The sequence below is a fragment of the Scophthalmus maximus genome, chromosome 12 (genome assembly GCF_022379125.1).
Source record: "Scophthalmus maximus strain ysfricsl-2021 chromosome 12, ASM2237912v1, whole genome shotgun sequence".
Taxonomy (NCBI): Eukaryota; Metazoa; Chordata; class Actinopteri; order Pleuronectiformes; family Scophthalmidae; genus Scophthalmus; species Scophthalmus maximus.
Window position 1 is genome coordinate 16,068,605 of NC_061526.1, and position 15,408 is coordinate 16,084,012.

At 46.0% G+C, this 15,408-nt stretch overlaps 1 protein-coding gene across 6 annotated transcripts in view; it reads left to right on the top strand.

Annotated features, from left to right (window-relative positions):
- foxp2 (forkhead box P2) overlaps positions 1-15,408 on the top strand; it is a 104,043-nt gene that overhangs the window by 815 nt on the left and 87,820 nt on the right. For 5 of the 6 annotated variants that reach the window (XM_047336327.1, XM_047336330.1, XM_035613645.2 and 2 more), the window contains exons 2-3: positions 8,385-8,453; positions 9,149-9,220. The gene's annotated coding sequence lies outside the window, so the exon portion shown is untranslated. Of the gene's footprint in view, positions 1-8,348; positions 8,454-9,148; positions 9,221-15,408 lie in introns of those variants that run through there. The other variant, XM_047336328.1, reaches the window with a different exon arrangement.

A 15,408-nucleotide genomic window follows, 5' to 3' on the forward strand; every position in this document is an offset into this window, starting at 1 on the left:
AGATTGTGTCTGTGTTAATGTCATTGAAACAACTTTTGCTTTAATCACTATATATATAATGTGTAAATCACTGAATTTATACAACACCTTGCTGGTATTTCTATAAAGATATTTAGATGTACAGAGGGAGGGTAGATATTAAATCTAGATGCCATTATTAATTTATAATTCATCAAATAGGAGAGGGTTACTGCGGTTGGTTTTTCCTTTAATTCTCCCTAAGTGCTGTATCCTCGGCATCTTCACCCTTGACACACCAGGCGTTGAATATACTTCTTCTGTCACTGCTTGTGTGTTTAAAAAAACTAATAAACCATTGCCTCAGTTTCTTAACTAAAACTGATGCACTAGAACTGAAAATGCAAGGAGATTTTAATGTACAGTAGAAAAATCTGGGTCTCAACATCTGCATAATGAGTATATCTATGATCCTCAGCAGTCGACACCTTACCGTGCTCGCTCGCTCCATTTTTTTTTTCACATCCCATCTTTTTTCCTCGTCCAGAAACAGAGTTGCTGGTAGAATATGGCTTTTCATGATGATCAACCTTAAAAAATAATGACGTTTAACACTCGAGGCCAGTGAAAGAGTTTCCTCTCTGTCACTGTCTGTGTCCTGTCACTGTGGCCACAAAAAAAAAAAAAATCAATAGGTGTATCTGTTTTTTTTGTTTTGTTGTTGTTGTAAAGATAGGCTCACAAGGTCGTGGGCGCTGCTGAACTCTCCGGGCCTGTCCTCTGATCAGCTTTCACCCCTGGATTGGCTGGAATCGGCCCTCCTTGTTCAAGCCCCAGGGTGCACAGGTGTTCCCTCCACAGTTATGCAGGTGTGGGCCAGTCAACCCCCCCCCCCCCCCACACTCAGTAGCTCTTACTCTTCGAAGGCCAGGCGTCAAATAAATGCCCCTGGTGACAATATGTCAGCGACAATGCACAATCGTCCCCTTTTGTCGAGTGTGGTCCAGTAGTCGTGTTCAAAAACAGCCCATGCTCTCTTGTTTACTTGTTGTCGGGTCGTTGCGTGTGTGTGTGTGTGTGTGTGTGTGTGTGTGTGTGTGTGTGTGTGTGTGTGCTAAGTGAGGTCATTTGATTTTGTGAAACAGGATGAGACCCGCCATTAGTCTCCCTCTACCAGACTGACCGTTGTCGGGAGCGGTGCACTTATTACCCCCCCCCCCCCCCCCCCCCCCCGACTCTCCCCGCTCTGCATCCATTTTTTGATTGCTGCATTTATCATCGGGCGGTCGTGCTCCACATTATGGTAATAGGAAAATGAATGTCCTCCACGGGATTAATGTGTATACCCTGTCATAGGTTTCAATCATTTATCAAAATTAAGATTTCGGCTTTTTCGGGGCTCAATGAACACCGGTCGACGCATGGTTTTTTGTCCGAGATGTGGAAATGCTTGCTCCCAGCAGATGTGGAAAAGTGGGGAAAAAACCCGTTGTTGCGCTCGTGTGCAAACTTTGTGTTGCATGGCTGTGAATGCAGAAACCGCTCGACGCCAGGCTGTGTGCGAAATGACGGAGTGCAGGATGTCCGGAGAGTGGATTTTTTTCATGCACAGATCACATCAATCCTGTTTTTCTTTTCTTTCTTTTTCTTTTGAGTCATGCTACTTCTAAGGCAATGAAACACTTGCTCACTTTTGGATTAGCTTTTGAATTGCACCATCCCCCAACACCTCTGTAATGAAACAGACTTGCTCGCCCCAGCCCCCTTGAAGTGTTGCTGCGTTTGGGGGTAAGACGTGTAAGGAAAAAAATCCGGGGAGCGGTGCACCGGCATCTCACCGAGTCCCTAACCTTAACAATGTGTTTTCATATATGGCTAACTTGGCCCTGTTATTAAGCTCAAGGCAATTAGATGGCAAATGTCCAGGTTTTATCCCCGTCAACTTCATAGAAAATGTTTCCATGACAACCTCCATGCAAGTTAAAGCAACCCCCCCCCCCCCCACCCACCCACCCACCCCCCCTGTAAGAATGGAATTTGTGTTGACAGTTTTGGCCTTTAATGTCACTCTTGTGCCGCGCAAAAGTATTTGTTTACCAGGATCATATGCTGCAAGCTGTCAGCCTCGGAAAGATTGACTCCTCGAGATAAAAGAGTGTATTACATGCTTAAGAGGCCACCCCCTTTTTGCACTGTAATTATCCACATCACGGTAATGATGTTTTGGTGTGCCCCAGTTACTAAGAGTCTTGAGACAGCTCAGACTTTTTTAGTTACGCTCCGGGTCACTTCTTAAGCCCGACTCGACGCTGTTGTCAGCGAGAAACATTGTGACCGCTTGGCCGGAGAAAGCTGTGCAGGGTGGGGTCAGGGGACGGGGATTAGGAGGGAGATTGCGGGGCTGCCCACATAAGGGTGATTTAAGACCCATCTGAGGAAAGAGTCACTTGCTTTTTCACACCGGCCATTTCTTTTTCGCAGATTTCAGTCCAACTTCATCTTTATGGGGTTTCGTGTTTGCTTGGCCGAGTTAAAAACAAGACGGCGTGGTCGCATGTTTACCTAGACCGGGACAGTCAAGTGCCAAAAATATATCGCAAAGATTGTTTTTTCAAGTATTACATCATCACCATACCTCCCTCTAATGATTCTAAAGCCACAAACAAATGACCCAACTCTTGACAAAGCCAAGGAAGCGAGCGTAGCTTTTTGGCCGGTGCTCATAACCTCAGAGTGTGTCCGATTCTGAAATGGAGAGGGGAGGGATTGGTGCAATGTTATACAAAACAAACTTTTGGTTTGTGTACACAATATTTCTTAAAATGTTATGTGAAATAATACATTCCTTTGCATACTCTTGGCACCATAGTCTTGTCCATGACCTTGTACTTAAATAGTCTCCCACTGAGCTGACACTCCAAACTTGCCATTAGCCTGGCCCGTAACACCAGCTGACCTATCGGTCTGTTTGTCCACACAAACTACAGAATGCACTCATCTGAATCGCAGCAACCACAGAACACGCATCCTCATTTTTTTTTTTTTTGCTTGCCGAGTTAACAATTGCATGTTTACCCAATGGTCAGCCTGGTGTGAAGGCACGGCGGCGTGGATTCAAGTCACGGTCATATGGATGGTGTCCTGGTGTGAAAAAAACCCAACGTGTCGGTTTCGGGGGCCGTGAATTAAAGATGCAGGGGTCGCTCGTGGTAAAAGGCAAGGTCACCGCTCGCGCTGCATCCAGCCGTCGGCCTGTCAACTCGCAAACAGTCAAACATTGTCGTGAGACAAGCATGGACGCTGAGCCAGCTCAACCGTTGTATAGTTGTCAATTGGGACATCTTTGAGTGTAATGATCTAGAAAATGTATGTACTTTTAGTGTATATGTGGATATGACAGCCGCACGTCAGCCGCAGACTGTATATCGATGAGTTGTGTCCTGGTTGGATACAACAGCCGAACTGCGTTCACCATCACATCTCCAGGGACCTTTCCTCTTTACCCAGGGAGACACGGAGAGAAATAGGAAGAACAAAAAAATTGTTTATTTCAAACATGTTGCAAGACGGGGGAAAAAAAAAAACACATGGAGGGGGGGGGGCGCATGACAGTAACAGTTTTTGACAGGCACATTAGGCTGCAGAAAGAGCATCCAGCTCGGGGCTGAGGGCATATGGTGCTGCCTTCTGCCGGCGTAGCTCCAGACCAAGTTACAACACTCACGCAGGGTCACGACTGTCTCAGGTTTGTTCCTTCTGTCTCAACTCACCTAAATAACAACAGGAGGGGAAGAAAAAAAATATGGAAATGGGGGAGGGGGAGGGGGGAGAGTTGGGTGGTGGTGGCGGTGGTGTTTGAGGGGGCTTTGTGGGCAGGGGTGTTGTGCAGTTGCTTTGTCTTTCAGTAAAGGACAAAAGCGATGTCTCTCTAGTCAAACCCTTTGGGTCGGGACATCATTTGGCCAGAATGTGGAGGGGGAGACGTTTGACATTTTCAGAGAGCGCATCACTTTATATTTGGGTTGGCAACACACGCCCCACAACAATGGTTGTCTCGTATTGGAAGTAAGGCAGTTATCTGGTTACACGTGCAGCGTAGTGATTTTATCTCCTTTTCACCCTCTGCACGGCGAGCTCGTGCTCTCGGATGTCGAACCCTAATCCTACTGTAAACAATGGCCGTGTTTTCACCACATCGGCTTTCTCCCCTGTAATGTGGAGAGGATGGACTTGGATAATGTTTGGGATGACGCAGGGCTCCGGTCTGAAGACAGCGGATCGGTGGGAGGGTAATTACAGGCTACTGTGCGGCTCTTTGGATTTTCCCTGGATCGCAGCTATGGGGCCTCGCAGTCCTCTGATGCTACTTTGCTGAGGAAAAAAAAACAAAACGCAAAATGGCCCCAACATATGGACGCGGCAAAACAATGGTTTATTTTTATGATATTTGACGAGTGGTTTTTGATTTAGATTGTCACTCCTGGCGGGCAGCAGGGCAGATGGTGCAGTCTCGCAGCTCATCCGAGCCTAAATACCTCCAGGCAGCTGTTGGTCATAAACTTTTTCTTCTCCAGTTTTTTTCCTCTCTCTCTCTGTCTGCGTCGTCTCTCTCTAACGCGTTCCCGGGTCAGAAGCAGTCAAACCTGTTACAACACCTGTTTCTGCATATGCAAATATGTTGTTTTGTCATTTCATTAGGCAAGGCAAAAAGACACGGGTCCCTCGTGGTTGCAAATGCGACTGGCACCGCGCCCAGTTGGCACGCTACAAAGCAGCGAGACGCTCCAGGCGGGTTGAGGGGAGGGACGAGAAGTGTCTGTAGCCAGGCGACTCAGCCACCGGGATGCCTTCACATTACAGCTCAATCTGGATGGGCTCCGAAAATTCCGAGTCAAAGTTGTCTCGGGTTTGAGTAGGCGTAGACGCCTTCAATTATCCTTCTTTATCTTCTCTGGAAAGAGTATCTGTAAGTGAATCACAAAGGGCATGCCCCCCCCCCCCCCCCCCCCCCCCCCAAAAAAAACCCAACAACTAACTGGCACGCGTGTCAGGCACGTGCCGCGCACCTCCTTCCTTCGGTGTCCTCTCCTCCCTGCCCCCTCCTCCTTCCTCCTCCCATCCTCATCCCTTCATCATCTGGCGCCCTCCCGCAGCGCACGCCTCTTAACCACATGTGCCAGTGCCGGGCGTTGCTCTTGCTCCAGGGCTAATTGTTCGCTGGTAAACTGCATGCTTGTTGGTGGGGGTCTCCCCTTCATCCAGACACACCGCTACGAAGTAGGATGGTGGCGGTGATGATAGCGGCGGTGGGTGGGTGGGTGGGTGGCTGGGTGGATGGGGATGTGGATGGGTGTGTGTGTGTGTGTGTGGGGGGGGTACAGATCATGATCTCTCCATGCAGTTTATTTTCCCCCGTACAAGTCTAAAGATTGTCAGTTGTAATCCGGCCTGTGCGCCGAATGCAACAAATACACCATGAAATTAAAGGTTATTGCAGGAGCGTAATGCAAACGCTCTGTTTGCGATTAACCAAAGCTGTTTCCAGACCTGGGGTAAATTAGAATCGGAGACAGCAGAATGTGTTTTTTTCTTTTTCCAGCATTGGTCCAAGTATCTCCCTCTCCGCCTGATTACCGGAGGTACTGTATTTGTCATTCCCAACGGATATCTATTGATAATCCTTTGATTTTCTCGCAGTACAGTTTAAATTTGAAAGGCTTTCACTTAAAAGTTACAATTAAATGTGCTATTATTTGCTTGAATATTATTTCGCTCCGTTTTCTTTTCTGATTTTTCAGTATAACTAACCTGTGGCCAAATCCAGTTTAATCCATTGTTACTTGTTCTAATCTAGTGCTATTGTAGTCTTTTTATGAGTGCCTTCCTCAGCCTAGACTTAGGAGATAGGTGGATGAATGGAAAGATGGAGGACTAGTCCCAGTGCTGAGCTAATCTCAACTGATAACTGAGGCCCTCCTCCTCCTCCTCCTGACTCTCCTTTCTTGTCTTCCCCTCTATGTCCTGCTCCTCACTTCTCTGCCGTGGCTTGGTGGGTCTGATTTGTGGTTCTGCTCCTCGCTCCCTCACCACACAGGCGGCATTAAAGGCAGGCCCCACAAGCCCCCTCTGATATAGGAGAGTTCATTAGAGATGTGCCTTTGATGGGCAGCCTTTTCATGTGACTACCGGTTTTCCAAATACCTTGATGTAGAAGCTTAAGAAGGCATTGTGCAGTAAGCCCCCCTTTTGATGCGACTTATTTAGATCTGCATAGTAAATCAGGGGGGGGAGTAAATAACCAGCCAGCAGATGGAAGCAAGGAGATAAGGCGCCCGGCGAACAATCGCATTTGTATTTTGTTATGATGTTGACAGCAGCTAAAATTCACTAATCTAGAGCCACTGATCTGCATTTCAAAGAAATCTCATTTAGCAGCGGGAAGGATAAAGTTCCTCTCATTGTGTCTATTTTATTGCATTCTTCACTAATTTATCTGCCCACAGATTTAACGTGCGGGGCCTGGCGGTAGGAGACGGTGTCCGCGCGTTGCATAGGGGGTCTTAAATACTGTGAAAGCGGTTGCGTCTAGACTGTGAGCTGAGGGTAATTACACGTCTGACCATGAATAGAATGAGTTTGAAGACTCATCTTTCTTCGGGCGGGCCTGAATTGCTCGACTAACACTGATAAGGAGCATTTGGTCCCTACAGAAATATTGCCAGTGACTTTCCATAATGCCCCCCCCCCCCCCCCCTTCCAACACCAAGGATGGTATTTACTTTTAAGATAAAGTTATTGTGTACAGTAATCTGACTTGTTAGCATAATGTCCGCTTTCATCGCAGTACCCTCCTTTTTCTGCAGTGTGGTGGTATTTGTGGTCCGGGTCTTAAATAGTTTATCTTGACTTAGTGCGCGAGCGCTTTATGTAAATATCAGCCTATAGCATTATTAGGCCTTCATGAATACTTGAATGCGTTTTGCCGTATTTATAAGTCGATAGAATTTACCGATGGTTTAATATTTGGAATAGAGGTATATGTGGTATTTGTAAATCCCCACGAATTGGAGGTCATACAGACTAATGGCATTCTCCTAATGCTTCTCCCAGTGAATAAAACATGACATCTTCACAGCCCAGAGGTGTTGTGATAGTGAAGTCTGCTCGGCAGCAAATGATTTCAACTAAAGTGTCATTAACTTGAAATCATGTTTCATATCTAAGTTGTATTTAAAAATAGTTTTTCGCCATCCCAAGCAGTCAGACCTTTTGCAAATCCTCATTCCATTTATCTTTAGACTTTTGTCCGTCTCATTTCTTCCCTGATGTTCACAATGCAAACAAGTCAAATACTTGTATGAATCCCAGTTTGATTTCTAAACTTGTCAAAGCTTTTCCTGTCTGTTTTCCCAGCATACAGTTTGTTGGCTGGTGCCCCCCCCCCCCCCCCACCCTGTCTCAAAGCCCCCTCCCACTGCTCTCCGAGCAGCAATCTGTGCAACATTTTCCGCAAACTCAAAACAGGGAAAAATTATAGCAGTTGGCATGTTTTGTTTTCAGCTGTGCTCCTTTGAGCTGAGGGCTTTTTGTACAGTTCAGAGAGCACATTCCTCAGGATTCAGCAGTCGCTGGTTGCCTGTAGGGGTCATTGGGATTCTGGGAGAATAAAGGGGAAGAGAGAAAAAAAAGAGAGAGAGAGAGGAATATCCAGGCCATTTTGTGCCCCCCCATGCCCCCGGTAGGAGAAATGTACCTCCTCAATGTACACTCCTCAATGAGGCAAAAGCCCCCCCCCCCCCCCTCCCACACTCTTCCCCTAATGCTCCAAATGTGATGTATGTGCAGTAAAAATGTCCGGAGCAATCTGGGGCCGCGTTTGTGGTATTGTGCACTCTCGCCGCAGTCGTGTGATTAACTGAAAAAATCATCAATACCAATGGTCTCTAAATTGTATGGATGCCTCGGCAGAGCACGTGTTCTTAGACGTCGGCGAGCACATGAGAAATCCGTTGTGTCAGGTTAACAGTGTGATTTACTTGGCGTTGATAGCTTGAGCCTCCCAGGCACTGCACCTTTTTCAACTTGAGAGAGTGAGGCGTACGTGTGGAGGAGGGGGGGGGGACTACAGCTTGTACTGTACTGTACAGTACAGTGCCTGTTTGTGCATGCACACACACACACACACACACACACACACGCTTCACAAGCGAAATCCAGGTGCACTTTGTTGTTCTAAAGTTTATTGCTTTCACCTACAAGCCATACAGAAAGTAGTTATGCAAGACAGAGTCTAGCCCACACATGTCCACGCCAGCACTTGAATGTGCCTGGGAAACATTAGAGAGAAGAAAGAAAAAAAAAAGTATCAGCGTGTCATGAAATGGATTTGGACTAATGGTACCCTCCCCTGCTCTGTGTCGTCTCAGTTATAGCCGACGTCGCTGGACTCCATCCATTCCCGTGACGGACAACGGCAGCAAGTTCTCTCCCTCGGGGTGAGTATTTGAACATGGTTCCTTCACGTCCGCCTGTCAAAGAGTCCCCTAACCTTGAGGACGATTAGAGCAGTATTAGCTGTGTCTGTCCGAGGATCCGTGTTCAAATCAACGGCGACCGCCAGTGTAGCCGCGCGCTCGTCCCTCTTCCAAAGCAAAACTGTTACAAGAAATGTCACGAGTGAAATGATGAACTAATTTAGTTTTTTTTCTTTTTTTTTTTCTTCTCTTATCAAGACACCAACTGTATCTTCGGTGGTGTTATCACAGTGTTGTTAGCCCCTCTGTGTTTTGGTGATTGTAGTAGCAAGTGGAGGTCAAAGGGGCTCCATTCCCCCTGAAATGTAACAAATCTTCATCTTGTCCACCTTGATAGAATTCCCCCTCCACTGGGCAACCTCTCAGTTGTGCCTGTTTGGTTTTCACACCCCAAGGATTTTCAATCTAGCCCAGCTTAGAAGTTATGATATGCATTATGGCCGACAAATGTGGGCAAGCTTAGATAACTTTTTTTTCCCCCCATTTATTTTGTTGATGTCTTGATTGAGATTTGCAGCAGAACAGAGCAGGATAACGTGAACAGGGTTTATATTGGGATTAAACTGATATGTGTGGACCTTGCAGCCTTTCTTCATTGTTCTGCTGTTGCGTTTCGTCCAAACGTCCATTTTTTTTCTTTCCATCTTTCCTCTCAGGATGAAATATGCACATGCACGCTCTGCGACCGTAGAAGAAGGCAGACGTCACACACATTAAAGTCCAACGTGGTAAGTGAAGGTGTTTTTTTCATTGTCCTTGCATGCCCTGGTGTTGTGTTTTCTCTCAGATTATTGTGTCGACTGTAACGAGCCGCATCAGTCATAACTGTTGGCCGGGCTTGGTTTTGGAGCAACTCAGTCCTGCGTGCTGAAATGAAGAAAGAATTCTTTGAGACGACAACCAGAAGATGTTCCATTTTCAAATTTTTAACAACTATCAAATTTAAATTGGTAGATGTAGTGTTGTTGCCTAACCTTTTACCTTATTTGGAGCCGTTATGATTAAAACACCATAGTTTGAATAGTTGTCAGGATGTAAAAGCTTGTACATTTCCAGTAGCAACTGATTTCAGATTCCAAACGTATATATTTATGCATTTCTTAAGCACAATGTCTTAACCGAATATTAAATACTGACAAATGGTTGATCTTGTACTTATTTGTAGTCCCGCAAAACCTGGACACGATCAAAGACGCTTCCCGTTTAAACAAAAACGAATGACTCAAGATGGCGTTTGCCACCAGGTCAATCCGCAAAGGAGTGTGAAGAATGTCGGGTCACGTAATGAGAGCCACCAATTGTGTCGCCAACATGACTAATGTGGCCTTTCTATTGATTAGATCTCTCATATAGACTCATGCGTCCGCGCTGCACACACATTTTCCAAACACTTTCAGTCAGCGATGGTGAAACAACAAGTAAAACTTTAGTATCTATTAGTATTTTGTTTCTAAATATGGCAGTGGAGAATCATGTTCTGGGTGAAAAGAATGGTGTGTGTGTGTGTGTGTGTGTGTGTGATGGTATGTTTGAATGGAATGATTTACTACAGGTGTATACCTCGTCTTTAAAGCAAGAACTATTTAGAAAGGTCCGAAGAATCGTAAAGTAACTTTATCCAAACGGCCTATTTTGGGGATTGAAGCTGAAAGTTGCTGTTTGCTTTCGAACCCATCAGTTTATTGAGATAATCTGCCTAAAACCTAAAGGAGAAAATCTATTTGTGCTACTACCCATCACCAAGTCGTGCCTTTGAGGTGCAGATATGATTAAAGCGTGTGGGCAGGAGCAAAGATGCTGAGTAGCTTGGCTGGTAGAACCAGGTCCACTTCCCCTAGAGCCCCATCTTTACAGAGAGAAGCCAGAGTCCAGATTTCCTCTTCCACCTAAAAGAGATTTAAATATTAGTCCTTAATTTCTCTAGTATTCAGTTAAATCTTCAAAGATGAACTCTTACTGCATATCTGCTGGCCTTAAAGAAGTCCTTCTAATCATGATAAAAAAAAAAAAGTGTAATTGCCCCTACACTGCAAGCTGCACTTCCAGTGTAGACATACATAGAAATCTACAGTAATTAAAGTGTGTCTCTGGCCGCTTTAAAGAAGCTGCAGTTCAGACTGAACGGCCCTCTGCTCACATTTCCAGTTTGGAATTGATTTCTTCTCATAGATCAGAGACCTCTTGTCATTCCATTTCCAATCCTCAAATGGTTCCTCTGAGCCCGCTAACTGCCGTCCCTGTGAGCGGGCAAACAGGGGAGAACCTCAACGGGGTCTTTACCCTGGGCACTCGGAGCAGTCGCGGGGATAGAGGCAGAAATCAAAGGGACTTGGATCATTCCCCATTGGTAGCCCCCATTGTCTGGCTGATTTGGGATTGGTGGAGAAGGTGAAAACTGCGGGGTGGGGATGCGGGGGTTTTCTCCCCCTAATCTTTATCCACCATTAACCCCAGTGCCCCAGTGTGTGGCTGAGATCAGGGCCATTGGTCAATCCCCCATTCACTGCCACCCAGAATATTTTAAAGTTAAGCCCCTTCGCTTAACAAAAAAAGTCTTACTCATCAAAGGTTTACTTTTCCCTCCATTCCCTCTCTTCCTTCCTCTTGCTCTCAGTCCCAAGGATCTGGTGCCACTCTCCGTGCACCCCTCTCTCTATGGTCCACTGTTTTGTCTTCGCACTTAGGCAAGGGGGGTGGGAGGGGAGATGTTGGAAGTTTTTGGAAGTTCCCCAAGTTTCCATATTTCAGTTTAATGAGGTTTGGTTTGGGGTCTGATAGTGTCATGCTGTGAGCAAACTGAAGCAAAAGTGGATGGACCAATGACGTCCTGCCCTTTTGCTGATCTCTCGGATTAGGAGCTGGCCCGTTTTTAAATAGACTCCGGAATTGTACTTACATTATTTCCGCTGAGGATTTTTTTTTTTCCATACCTGATAGCTTTAAAAAACAACAACTTTTCTTTCTTTGTTGGTGAGAAAACCCCATATGAAACCCATCTCCCCTCCAAAATAAAAGCATAACTGGGCTGAATCCAGTCCAGATCTCCTTCCAATGGACTTTGCAGATTCTCTCCGTTTCTATCTTTGCTGAGCAGCTGTCAGGTGTTTATCTCGCACAAAGTTTGACGTGGAAGGCAAAGGACTGAGGGATGGAAAAGAAAAAAACAAGAGTGTTATGTGGAGATGCAGGGTAGATGGCGCGGAGTGAAGAAAAGAGATTGCATGAAGAGTGTTTGTCCAGAGTGCACTGTTGCCATGAGAATGGAGGCGAGGAGTATCGTCATCATTCCTTAAGGAGAATATAAAGAGGCTCAATGAGTCTATTGATCTGTCTGTCTCTGCCAAGATTATTCATCTTTCTTTTTTTTTTAGTCTTTCCTTCTCTTTACTCGACTTTATATTTCATCCAGTTCTTTCTGAAAGAGCTGGAGCCAGAGCTTCACGCAATTTTGCAGAAGAATGTGGGATTTTGGAAAATATCATTGGAAAATGGGGTTAATTTGTCCAAAGCAGAGGTGGCCTCGGCATACTTTGGGGCCCCCTCAGGTATTTTCTGTATACGTACGCCTCATATTAGAGATGGCTCATACACTGGAAATGACTGATTGCAAATACTGCATGCGCAGGCTTAATTTCTTTTAAACGAGCCGGGATCTAGTGTTTCACGTGTTATTCTTTCCCTCGCAATTTAATTGGAGAAATCTCGGGTGCAGGAGCCGGACGCGATTGGCGTCCCTCCAAGAGCCTGAGATTATTGTGAAACCCAAGCCGCGGCAGGCATGACATCAGAGCCGCCTGACACCGGTTTGAACTCCTTACTTTCAGGTGGGAAGAATTATGAGCGGCTTCGTTTGCAGGTGATCGTGTCCAATGAATCAGTCGCACACAGTCGAGTCGACGCAGTCGTCTCCCGAAGGTCCAAATGCTGGTCGTCTTGACAGATTGAACTTGTGTGTTATCGCCAAACTGTCACGCGGTCCAATTTTTCAGCCGGCGCTCGCAGCGCCGTGTTTATGTTAGCCCTTCACAGTCCAGTGTTTTATTGGGATATTGTCATTATGAACTAAATCCACCCGGGCTCAACCTGCTGTAGGAGTCTTGTTTATCCCAGGGACTGCGTATTACGTTTCAGTGTATATCTATTTTAAATTGCAGACAAAGCAGATATTGTCACACACTGTCAGCCATCCATAAAAAAAATACGTTTCTTGGAAGCAAATCGCTGATGTTTTTACTGATATCAGCCCGGACGGTCTCGAATACCATTTTAATTGCTCTGAAGCTTCAGTGAGAATTACCTGCGAATATTCAAAGCTTTTTTCTGGGGAGTTCAAAAAACTGCTCTTGCTTATTGTTACTTGCGATTTGCCAGTCTGGCACTCGACTTCTTGGCGGTCGTCTTCGCAAATTTGGGATTCAGTTTCAGAGGCGCGACTTTTTCCACATCTCGCTTGCGCAGTTTTAACGCACAAAAACTATCAATGAGATTAAACGTCTTTGTTTGACAAGAACTAATAATTAAAAAAAAAAAAGTTGTGGATCAGGTTGGATTCCCATTTCTTATTCCTTTGGCTATTTGGAATTATTGTACCAATGCATATTTGATAACAACAATGAAATAATAATAATGAACTCAAAGCATTCAAATTCCAATTTGATTACCATGTTTTTGGGTCAGCCCTAATCAACCTCAGAAGAAACCGCGCTGTGGGTAGAATAAGATTGACATTGTTCAACTCATCAAATACAAAGACGGTGTGTTTAAATGTAAATGAGATTGCTCCATGTTAGGTATGTAATGAGATTGTGTTGCACGTGTATTTAAATGGAACGACACTGGCATTCAAAGTGGGTATTAACTAAACTTATTCATTCGATATTTTTTACTGCTACAACACATTTTAATTCTTTTTTGACAAGACACTCTTCCTCAAAGGGCGCCCTCTTCTCGCTCTCGCACACTCTCTCACCGTCTCTTCCTCACCTTCTTTCTTTTTTTGTTTTGTTTAGTTTTTTGTTTTGCGAGTGAAAGTTTAAAATCAAGCCGCACGGTCACAGCCACTGGAAAAGCTTTTACTCCAGAGGCAAAGAGCCAAGTCCTTTGTTAGTAATGATCATTTGATCGCGGCTTGAAAAGGGATACAGGCGGCGGCGAAGCCCTACAAGAGCCTGGAATCTGACTTCCTCATCACAAAACCACAAGCCTAGACAGTGCAACTGTTACTACCTGGTTGGAGGCGAAATGGGGAGAAAGCATCCGTGTGTGTGGAAAAGCACACACACATACACACACACACACACACACACACACACACACACACACACACACACACACACACACACACACACGCGCACACACACACACACACATAGCATGCTCGATTTGGGTCATAGAGCTGACAGACAGTGGAATGTGAATGTGTGTATGTTGACAAACTCCACTGCACTCTGAATGGGGTTTGTGATTACACCTCATCATGCGTGCCGCATCGGTCCTGTTCCCGAGCACTGACACCCCCCCTTCCCCTCCCCTCCCCTCTCTCCCATCTCTCTCTCTCTCTCTCTCTCTCTCTGCCATTCTCTTCCCTCGCTCTCCCCATTTCTCCCTCTCTCACCGCAGTGCCTCTTGGGCAATCATGTGGTCACACTACCTGACTCCTTGCTGCTCAAGAGTGCAGTTGACAAAAACAGCCCGAGGCCCGTCATGTGGAAAAGATTCAGTCGGCACACAGCATACATTCAAAACCCCAACCACCCATCCGCCCACCCACCCACCACGCTACAACTCCTCACTTTCTCCCACTAAGTAACTGAAGCACCGGGGTGTTTCCTTCTCCTGCTCACCTGTGAAGGGAGATGGCATATGTGTGTGTGTGTGTGTGTGTGTGTGTGTGTGTGTGTGTGTGTGTGTGTGTCTGGGTGACAGTGGATATTTTTGTGTTTGCAACTTTGTGGCCACAGAGCATGGATGACGCTTTAAACAGCCGTGTGTGTGTGTGTGTGTGTGTGTGTGTGTGTGTGTGTGTGTGTGTGTGTGTTTGTGTGTGTGTGTGTGTGTGTGTGTGTGCGCGCGCGCCTTCGCCCGCCCCTCTCCCTCCCACACTCTTTGAGAGGTGCAGCCAGCCTCTCTCTGTCAGTTGAGTTGCACTCCTCATGTCATGTAACATAAAGCTGGAGGTCAGTGAGCGCTCTCAGCTGTCAGTCAGCCCGGTGGTCCTGGCCTGTCGAGCTGCTCACCTGTGTTTATTGGACAAGACCGATTCTGCACTACCCGGGGAGAACACCTCATCTGCCTCCCTTTTCCCCTTTCTCAATCTCTTTCTCTTTCTCTCTCTCCCGTCCCATGCTTTCTCTTTCACCTCTTGTGCCTGTCTTTCTCACTCCTCCTCCCCGTCTCTCAGCACAATATCGCTTTTTTATTTAGCTTTTCTCTTTTATATATCAAATCCACCAATCCCCCCCCCCCTCCTCCCCGAATTCTTCTCCCTGCTGTCCTGTATAGATTATATTTTCTCCGACTTTCTTCCCTTCTTCTCTTTCGCTACTACTCTTTTATTTCCCTTCTCCCTCTTCTCCTGCTGTCCATTTTTATTTTGTATTATTTTGGGACCTCTTTGTCAGTCCTCGGGTTTGCAGCCGCTCCGTCTCTCCGGCGGCGGTGTTCTCATCTCTTCTCTGCACCTGGCTGAGCACACACACGAGCGCGCACACACGGCAGATAGACTGCTGATTGAAACTTGTGTCTCAAAGTCGCTAATGTTCACTGAAGCATTATATTGTAGATAAAGTAAATAAACTAGGTTACCATGGGAGCGATCTCTGGAATAGACTGCAGTGATTGGGCCGACGACGCGCTGAGGCATTCTCTCTTTCACGTACACACACATAAACAGACACACACACACACACACACACAC